The following is a 12,070-nucleotide window of genomic DNA, read 5'->3' as shown; positions in this document are numbered from 1 at the left end:
GATACACAGGACACGTACCTCTCTCACCCTCTGATACACAGGACACGTACATCTCTCACCCTCTAATACACAGGACACGTACATCTCTCACCCTCTAATATACAGGACACATAACCTCTCTCACCCTCTAATACACAGGACACGTACCTCTCCCACCCTCTGCTACACAGGACACGTACCTCTCTCACCCTCTAATACACAGGACACGTACCTCTCCCACCCTCTAATACACAGGACACGTACATCTCTCACCTTCTAATACACAGGACACGTACCTCTCTCACCCTCTGATACACAGGACACGTACCTCTCTCACCCTCTGATACACAGGACACGTACCTCTCTCACCCTCTGATACACAGGACACATACCTCTCTCACCCTCTAATACACAGGACACGTACCTCTCCCACCCTCTAATACACAGGACACGTACCTCCCCCACCCTCTAATACACAGGACACGTACCTCTCTCACCCTCTAATAATCAGGACACATACCTTTCCCACACTCTAATACACAGGACACGTACCGTCCCACCCTCTGATACACAGGACATGTACCTCTCTCTCCCTCTAATACAAAGGACACATACCTCTCCCACCCTCTAATACACAGGACACGTACCTCTTCCACCCTCTAATACACAGGACACATACCTCTCTCACCCTCTGATACACAGGACATGTACCTCTCTCACCCTCTGATACACAGGACATGTACCTCTCTCACCCTCTAATACACAGGACACGTACCGCTCCCACCCTCTAATACACAGGACACATACCTCTCTCACCCTCTAATACACAGGACACGTACCTCTCTCACCCTCTGATACACAGGACACGTACCTCTCCCACCCTCTAATACACAGGACACGTACCTCTCTCACCCTCTGATACACAGGACACGTACCTCTCTCACCCTCTGATACACAGGACACGTACCTCTCTCTCCCACTAATACACAGGACACATACCTCTCCCACCCTCTAATACACAGGACACGTACATCTCTCACCCTCTAATACACAGGACACGTACCTCTCCCACCATCTAATACACAGGACACATAACCTCTCTCACCCTCTAATAAACAGGCCACGTACCTCTCCCACCCTCTAATACACAGGACACGTACCTCTCTCACCCTCTAATACACAGGACACGTACCTCTCTCACCCTCTGATACACAGGACACGTACCTCCCCCACCCTCTAATACACAGGACACGTACCTCTCTCACCCTCTGATACACAGGACACGTACCTCTCTCTCCCACTAATACACAGGACACGTACCTCTCCCACCCTCTAATACACAGGACACATACCTCTCTCACCCTCTAATACACAGGACACGTACCTCTCTCACCCTCTAATACACAGGACACGTACCTCTCTCACCCTCTGATACACAGGACATGTACCTCTCTCACCCTCTAATACACAGGACACGTACCGCTCCCACCCTCTAATACACAGGACACATACCTCTCTCACCCTCTAATACACAGGACACGTACCTCTCTCACCCTCTGATACACAGGACACGTACCTCTCTCACCCTCTAATACACAGGCCACGTACCTCTCCCACCCTCTAATACACAGGACACATACCTCTCCCACCCTCTAATACACAGGACACATACCTCTCCCACCCTCTAATACACAGGACACGTACTGTCCCACCCTCTGATACACAGGACACGTACCTCTCTCTCCCTCTAATACAAAGGACACATACCTCTCCCACCCTCTAATACACAGGACACGTACCTCTCCCACCCTCTAATACACAGGACACGTACCTCTCTCACCCTCTGATACACAGGACACGTACCTCTCTCACCCTCTGATACACAGGACACGTACCTCTCTCACCCTCTGATACACAGGATACGTACCTCTCTCACCCTCTAATACACAGGCCACGTACCTCTCTCATCCTCTAATACACAGGCCTCGTACCTCTCTCACCCTCTAATACACAGGCCACGTACCTCTCTCACCCTCTAATACACAGGACACGTACCTCTCTCACCCTCTAATACACAGGCCACGTACCTCTCCCACCCTCTAATACACAGGACACATACCTCTCTCACCCTCTAATACACAGGACACATACCTCTCTCACCCTCTGATACACAGGACATGTACCTCTCTCACCCTCTAATACACAGGACACGTACTGCTCCCACCCTCTAATACACAGGACACATACCTCTCTCACCCTCTAATACACAGGACACGTACCTCTCTCACCCTCTAATACACAGGACACGTACCTCTCTCACCCTTTGATACACAGGACACGTACCTCTCCCACCTTCTAATACACAGGACACGTACCTCTCTCACCCTCTGATACACAGGACACATACCTCTCCTACCCTCTAATACACAGGACATGTACCTCTCTCACCCTCTGATACACAGGACACGTACATCTCTCACCCTCTGATACACAGGACACATAACCTCTCTCACCCTCTAATACACAGGACACGTACCTCTCCCACCCTCTAATACACAGGACACGTACATCTCTCAACCTCTAATACACAGGACACGTACCTCTCTCACCCTCTGATACACAGGACACATACCTCTCTCACCCTCTAATACACAGGACACGTACCTCTCCCACCCTCTAATACACAGGACACGTACTGTCTCACCCTCCGATACACAGGACACGTACCTCTCTCTCCCTCTAATACAAAGGACACATACCTCTCCCACCCTCTAATACACAGGACATGTAACTCTCCCACCCTCTAATACACAGGACACATACCTCTCTCACCCTCTGATACACAGGACACGTACCTCTCTCACCCTCTGATACACAGGACACGTACCTCTCCCACCCTCTGATACACAGGACACGTACCTCTCTCACTCTCTAATACACAGGACACATACCTCTCTCTCCCACTAATACACAGGACATGTACATCTCTCACCCACTGATACACAGGACACATACCTCTCTCACCCTCTAATATACAGGACACATACCTCTCTCACCCTCTGATACACAGGACATGTACCTCTCTCACCCTCTAATACACAGGACACATAACTCTCTCACCCTCTAATACACAGGACACGTACCTCTCTCACCCTCTAATACACAGGACACGTACCTCTCTCACCCTCTAATACACAGGACACGTACCTCTCTCACCCTCTAATACACAGGACACATACCTCTCTCACCCTCTAATACACAGGACACGTACCTCTCTCACCCTCTAATACACAGGACACGTACCTCTCTCACCCTCTGATACACAGGACACGTACCTCTCCCACCCTCTAATACACAGGACACGTACCTCTCTCACTCTCTAATACACAGGACACATACCTCTCTCTCCCACTAATACACAGGACACGTACACCTCTCACCCTCTGATACACAGGACATGTACCTCTCTCACCCACTAATACACAGGACACGTACCGCTCCCACCCTCTAATACACAGGACACGTACCTCTCTCTCCCAGTAATACACAGGACACGTACATCTCTCACCCTCTAATACACAGGACACGTACCTCTCCCACCCTCTAATACACAGGACTAGTACATCTCTCACCCTCTAATACACAGGACACGTACATCTCTCACCCTCTAATATACAGGACACATAACCTCTCTCACCCTCTAATACACAGGACATGTACCTCTCCCACCCTCTAATACACAGGACACGTACCTCTCCCACCCTCTAATACACAGGACACGTACTGTCCCACCCTCTGATACACAGGACACGTACCTCTCTCTCCCTCTAATACAAAGGACACATACCTCTCCCACCCTCTAATACACAGGACACGTACCTCTCCCACCCTCTAATACACAGGACACATACCTCTCTCACCCTCTGATACACAGGACACGTACCTCTCTCACCCTCTGATACACAGGACACGTACCTCTCCCACCCTCTAATACACAGGACACGTACCTCTCTGACTCTCTAATACACAGGACACATACCTCTCTCTCCCACTAATACACAGGACACGTACATCTCTCACCCTCTGATACACAGGACATGTACCTCTCTCACCCTCTAATACACAGGACACGTACCGCTCCCACCCTCTAATACACAGGACACGTACCTCTCTCTCCCACTAATACACAGGACACGTACATCTCTCACCCTCTAATACACAGGACACGTACCTCTCCCACCCTCTAATACACAGGACACGTACATCTCTCACCCTCTAATACACAGGACACGTACATCTCTCACCCTCTAATACACAGGACACGTACCTCTCTCACCCTCTAATACACAGGACACGTACCTCTCTCACCCTCTAATACACAGGACACATACCTCTCTCACCCTCTAATACACAGGACACGTACCTCTCTCACCCTCTGATACACAGGACACGTACCTCTCCCACCCTCTAATACACAGGACACGTACCTCTCTCACTCTCTAATACACAGGACACATACCTCTCTCTCCCACTAATACACAGGACACGTACCTCTCTCACCCTCTGATACACAGGACACGTACCTCTCCCACCTTCTAATACACAGGACACGTACCTCTCTCACCCTCTGATACACAGGACACATACCTCTCCTACCCTCTAATACACAGGACATGTACCTCTCTCACCCTCTGATACACAAGACACGTACATCTCTCACCCTCTGATACACAGGACACATAACCTCTCTCACCCTCTAATACACAGGACACGTACCTCTCCCACCCTCTAATACACAGGACACGTACATCTCTCACCCTCTAATACACAGGACACGTACCTCTCTCACCCTCTGATACACAGGACACATACCTCTCTCACCCTCTAATACACAGGACACGTACCTCTCCCACCCTCTAATACACAGAACACGTACTGTCTCATCCTCCGATACACAGGACACGTACCTCTCTCTCCCTCTAATACAAAGGACACATACCTCTCTCACCCTCTGATACACAGGACACATACCTCTCTCACCCTCTGATACACAGGACACATACCTCTCTCACACTCTGATACACAGGACATGTACCTCTCTCACCATCTGATACACAGGACACGTACCGCTCCCACCCTCTAATACACAGGACACATACCTCTCTCACCCTCTAATACACAGGACACGTACCTCTCTCACCCTCTGATACACAGGACACGTACCTCTCCCACCCTCTAATACACAGGACACGTACCTCTCTCACCCTCTAATACACAGGACACATACCTCTCCCACACTCTAATACACAGGCCACGTACATCTCTCACCCTCTAATACACAGGACACGTACATCTCTCACCCTCTAATATACAGGACACATACCTCTCTCTCCCACTAATACACAGGACACGTACACCTCTCACCCTCTAATACACAGGACACGTACATCTCTCACCCTCTAATACACAGGACACGTACATCTCTCACCCTCTAATACACAGGCCACGTACATCTCTCACCCTCTAATACACAGGACACGTACATCTCTCACCCTCTAATATACAGGACACATAACCTCTCTCACCCTCTAATACACAGGACACGTACCTCTCTCACTCTCTAATACACAGGACACGTACCTCTCTCACCCTCTAATACACAGGACACGTACCGCTCTCACCCTCTAATACACAGGACACGTACCGCTCTCTCCCTCTAATACACAGGACATGTACCTCTCTCACCCTCTAAAACACAGGACACATACCTCTCTCACCCTCTAATGCACAGGACACATACCTCTCTCACCCTCTAATACACAGGACACATACCTCTCCCACCCTCTAATACACAGTACACATACCGCTCCCACCCTCTAATACACAGGACACGTACCACTCTCCTGCTCTAATACACAGAACAAGTACCTTTCTCACCCTCTAATACACAGGACATGTACCACTCTCACGCTCTGATACACAGAACAAGTACCTCTCTCACCCTCAAATACACAGGACACGTACCTCTCTCACGCTCTAAAACACAGAACAAGTACCTCTCCCCCCCTCTAATACACAGAACAAGTACCTCTCTCACCCTCTAATACACAGGACACATACCTCTCTCACGCTCTAAAACACAGAACAAGTACCTCTCCCATCCTCTAATACACAGGACACGTACCTCTCTCACCCTCTAATACACAGGACACGTACCTCTCTCATCCTCTAATACACAGGACACGTACCTCTCTCATCCTCTAATACACAGGACACGTACCTCTCTCATCCTCTAATACACAGGACACGTACCTCTCTCATCCTCTAATACACAGGACACGTACCTCTCTCACCCTCTAATACACAGGACACGTACCTCTCCCACCCTCTAATACACAGGACACGTACCTCTCTCACCCTCTAATACACAGGACACGTACCTCTCTCACCCTCTAATACACAGGACACATACATCTCCCACCCTCTAATACAAAGGACACGTACTTCTCCCACCCTCTAATACACAGGACACGTACCTCTCTCACCCTCTAATACACAGGACACGTACCTCTCTCACCGTCTAATACACAGGACACGTACTTCTCCCACCCTCTAATACACAGGACACATACCTCTCTCACCCTCTGATACACAGGACACGTACCTCTCTCACCCTCTGATACACAGGACACGTACCTCTCCCACCCTCTGATACACAGGACACGTACCTCTCTCACTCTCTAATACACAGGACACATACCTCTCTCTCCCACTAATACACAGGACATGTACATCTCTCACCCACTGATACACAGGACACATACCTCTCTCACCCTCTAATATACAGGACACATACCTCTCTCACCCTCTGATACACAGGACATGTACCTCTCTCACCCTCTAATACACAGGACACATACCTCTCTCACCCTCTAATACACAGGACACGTACCTCTCTCACCCTCTAATACACAGGACACGTACCTCTCTCACCCTCTAATACACAGGACACGTACCTCTCTCACCCTCTAATACACAGGACACATACCTCTCCCACCCTCTAATACACAGGACACATACCTCTCTCACCCTCTAATACACAGGACACGTACCTCTCTCACCCTCTGATACACAGGACACGTACCTCTCCCACCCTCTAATACACAGGACACGTACCTCTCTCACTCTCTAATACACAGGACACATACCTCTCTCTCCCACTAATACACAGGACACGTACACCTCTCACCCTCTGATACACAGGACATGTACCTCTCTCACCCACTAATACACAGGACACGTACCGCTCCCACCCTCTAATACACAGGACACGTACCTCTCTCACCCACTAATACACAGGACACGTACCGCTCCCACCCTCAAATACACAGGACACGTACCTCTCTCACGCTCTAAAACACAGAACAAGTACCTCTCCCCCCCTCTAATACACAGAACAAGTACCTCTCTCACCCTCTAATACACAGGACACATACCTCTCTCACGCTCTAAAACACAGAACAAGTACCTCTCCCATCCTCTAATACACAGGACACGTACCTCTCTCACCCTCTAATACACAGGACACGTACCTCTCTCATCCTCTAATACACAGGACACGTACCGCTCCCACCCTCAAATACACAGGACACGTACCTCTCTCACGCTCTAAAACACAGAACAAGTACCTCTCCCCCCCTCTAATACACAGAACAAGTACCTCTCTCACCCTCTAATACACAGGACACATACCTCTCTCACGCTCTAAAACACAGAACAAGTACCTCTCCCATCCTCTAATACACAGGACACGTACCTCTCTCACCCTCTAATACACAGGACACGTACCTCTCTCATCCTCTAATACACAGGACACGTACCTCTCTCATCCTCTAATACACAGGACACGTACCTCTCTCATCCTCTAATACACAGGACACGTACCTCTCTCATCCTCTAATACACAGGACACGTACCTCTCTCATCCTCTAATACACAGGACACGTACCTCTCTCATCCTCTAATACACAGGACACGTACCTCTCCCACCCTCTAATACACAGGACACGTACCTCTCTCACCCTCTAATACACAGGACACGTACCTCTCTCACCCTCTAATACACAGGACACATACATCTCCCACCCTCTAATACAAAGGACACGTACTTCTCCCACCCTCTAATACACAGGACACGTACCTCTCTCACCCTCTAATACACAGGACACGTACCTCTCTCACCGTCTAATACACAGGACACGTACTTCTCCCACCCTCTAATACACAGGACACATACCTCTCTCACCCTCTGATACACAGGACACGTACCTCTCCCACCCTCTAATACACAGGACACGTACCTTTCTCTCTCTCTAATACACAGGACACATACCTCTCTCTCCCACTAATACACAGGACACGTACATCTCTCACCCACTGATACACAGGACACATACCTCTCTCACCCTCTAATATACAGGACACATACCTCTCTCACCCTCTGATACACAAGACACGTACCTCTCTCACCCTCTGATACACAGGACACGTACCGCTCCCACCCTCTAATACACAGGACACATACCTCTCTCACCCTCTAATACACAGGACACGTACCTCTCTCACCCTCTGATACACAGGACACGTACCTCTCCCACCCTCTAATACACAGGACACGTACCTCTCTCACTCTCTAATACACAGGACACATACCTCTCTCTCCCACTAATACACAGGACACGTACACCTCTCACCCTCTGATACACAGGACACGTACCTCTCTCACCCTCTAATACACAGGACACGTACCTCTCTCACCCTCTAATACACAGGACACGTACCTCTCTCACCCTCTGATACACAGGACACGTACCTCTCCCACCCTCTAATACACAGGACACGTACCTCTCTCACTCTCTAATACACAGGACACATACCTCTCTCACCCACTAATACACAGGACACGTACCGCTCCCACCCTCTAATACACAGGACACGTACCTCTCTCTCCCAGTAATACACAGGACACGTACATCTCTCACCCTCTAATATACAGGACACATAACCTCTCTCACCCTCTGATACACAGGACACGTACCTCTCTCTCCCTCTAATACAAAGGACACATACGTCTCCCACCCTCTAATACACAGGACACGTACCTCTCCCACCCTCTAATACACAGGACACATACCTCTCTCACCCTCTGATACACAGGACACGTACCTCTCTCACCCTCTGATACACAGGACACGTACCTCTCCCACCCTCTAATACACAGGACACGTACCTCTCTCACCCTCTAATACACAGGACACGTACCTCTCTCACCCTCTAATACACAGGACACGTACATCTCTCACCCTCTAATACACAGGACACGTACCTCTCCCACCCTCTAATACACAGGACACGTACCTCTCCCACCCTCTAATACACAGGACACGTACCTCTCTCACCCTCTGATACACAGGACACATACCTCTCTCACCCTCTGATACACAGGACACATACCTCTCTCACCCTCTGATACACAGGACACATACCGCTCCCACCCTCTAATACACAGGACACATACCTCTCTCACCCTCTAATACACAGGACACGTACCTCTCTCACCCTCTGATACACAGGACACGTACCTCTCCCACCCTCTAATACACAGGACACGTACCTCTCTCACCCTCTAATACACAGGACACATACCTCTCCCACACTCTAATACACAGGACACGTACCTCTATCTCCCACTAATACACAGGACACATACCTCTCCCACCCTCTAATACACAGGACACGTACATCTCTCACCCTCTAATATACAGGACACATACCTCTCCCACCCTCTGATACACAGGACACGTACCTCTCCCACCCTCTGATACACAGGATACGTACCTCTCTCACCCTCTGATACACAGGACACATACCTCTCTCACCCTCTAATACACAGGACACATACCTCTCTCACCCTCTAATACACAGGACACGTACCTCTCTCACCCTCTAATACACAGGACACGTACCTCTCCCACCCTCTAATACACAGGACATGTACCTCTCTCACCCTCTAATACACAGGACACATACCTTTCCCACACTCTACTACACAGGACACGTACCGTCCCACCCTCTGATACACAGGACACGTACCTCTCTCTCCCTGTAATACACAGGACACATACCTCTCCCACCCTCTAATACACAGGACACATACCTCTCCCACCCTCTGATACACAGGACACATACCTCTCTCACCCTCTGATACACAGGACACGTACCTCTCTCACCCTCTGATACACAGGACACGTACCTCTCTCACCCTCTAATACACAGGACACGTACCGCTCCCACCCTCTAATACACAGGACACATACCTCTCTCACCCTCTAATACAACAAAGGACACGTACCTCTCTCACCCTCTAATACACAGGCCACGCACCTCTCTCACCCTCTAATACACAGGCCACGTACCTCTCTCACCCTCTAATACACAGGACACGTACCTCTCTCTCCCACTAATACACAGGACACGTGCATCTCTCACCCTCTAATACACAGGACACGTACCTCTCTCTCCCACTAATACACAGGACACGTGCATCTCTCACCCTCTAATACACAGGACACGTACATCTCTCACCCTCTAATACACAGGACACGTACATCTCTCACCCTCTAATACACAGGACACATAACCTCTCTCACCCTCTAATACACAGGACACGTACCTCTCTCACCCTCTAATACACAGGATACGTACCTCTCTCACCCTCTAATACACAGGACACGTACCTCTCTCACCCTCTAATACACAGGACACGTACCTCTCTCACCCTCTAATACACAGGACACGTACCGCTCTCACCCTCTAATACACATGACATGTACCGCTCCCACCCTCTGATACACAGGACACATACCTCTCCTACCCTCTAATACACATGACATGTACCTCTCTCACCCTCTAATACACAGGATACGTACCTCTCTCACCCTCTAATACACAGGACACATAACCTCTCTCACCCTCTAATACACAGGACACGTACCTCTCTCACCCTCTAATACACAGGATACGTACCTCTCTCACCCTCTAATACACAGGACACGTACCTCTCTCACCCTCTAATACACAGGACACGTACCTCTCTCACCCTCTAATACACAGGACACGTACCGCTCTCACCCTCTAATACACATGACATGTACCGCTCCCACCCTCTGATACACAGGACACATAACCTCTCTCACCCTCTAATACACAGGACACGTACCTCTCTCACCCTCTAATACACAGGATACGTACCTCTCTCACCCTCTAATACACAGGACACGTACCTCTCTCACCCTCTAATACACAGGCCACGTACCTCTCTCACCCTCTAATACACAGGACACGTACCTCTCTCACCCTCTAATACACAGGCCACGTACCTCTCTCACCCTCTAATACACAGGACACGTACCTCTCTCTCCCACTAATACACAGGACACGTGCATCTCTCACCCTCTAATACACAGGACACGTACCTCTCTCTCCCACTAATACACAGGACACGTACCTCTCTCACCCTCTAATACACAGGACACGTACCTCTCTCACCCTCTAATACACAGGACACATACCTCTCCTACCCTCTAATACACATGACATGTACCGCTCCCACCCTCTGATACACAGGACACATACCTCTCCTACCCTCTAATACACATGACATGTACCGCTCCCACCCTCTGATACACAGGACACGTACCTCTCTCTCCCTCTAATACACAGGACACATACCTCTCTCACCCTCTAATACACAGGAAACTTACCTCTCTCTCCCTCTAATACACAGGAAATGTACGTCTCCCACCCTCTAATACACAGGAAACGTACCTCTCCGACCCTCTAATACACAGGACACATACCTCTCCGACCCTCTAATACACAGGACACGTACCTCTCCCCTTCCCCTAATAGACAGGACACATACCTCTCCTACCCTCTAATACACATGACATGTACCGCTCCCACCCTCTGATACACAGGACACATACCTCTCCTACCCTCTAATACACATGACATGTACCGCTCCCACCCT

The 12,070-nt window shown here is 49.7% G+C and overlaps 1 protein-coding gene across 4 annotated transcripts in view; it reads right to left on the bottom strand.

Moving 5' to 3' along the window:
- Positions 1 to 12,070, bottom strand: part of SIDT2 (SID1 transmembrane family member 2) — a 526,209-nt gene that overhangs the window by 371,547 nt on the left and 142,592 nt on the right. The gene's annotated exons all lie outside the window — the stretch shown is intronic.

This window comes from Bombina bombina, chromosome 8 (assembly GCF_027579735.1).
Source record: "Bombina bombina isolate aBomBom1 chromosome 8, aBomBom1.pri, whole genome shotgun sequence".
Classification (NCBI taxonomy): Eukaryota; Metazoa; Chordata; class Amphibia; order Anura; family Bombinatoridae; genus Bombina; species Bombina bombina.
Note: the sequence above shows the minus strand (reverse complement) of the source record. Positions and strands in the feature narration are given on the sequence as shown.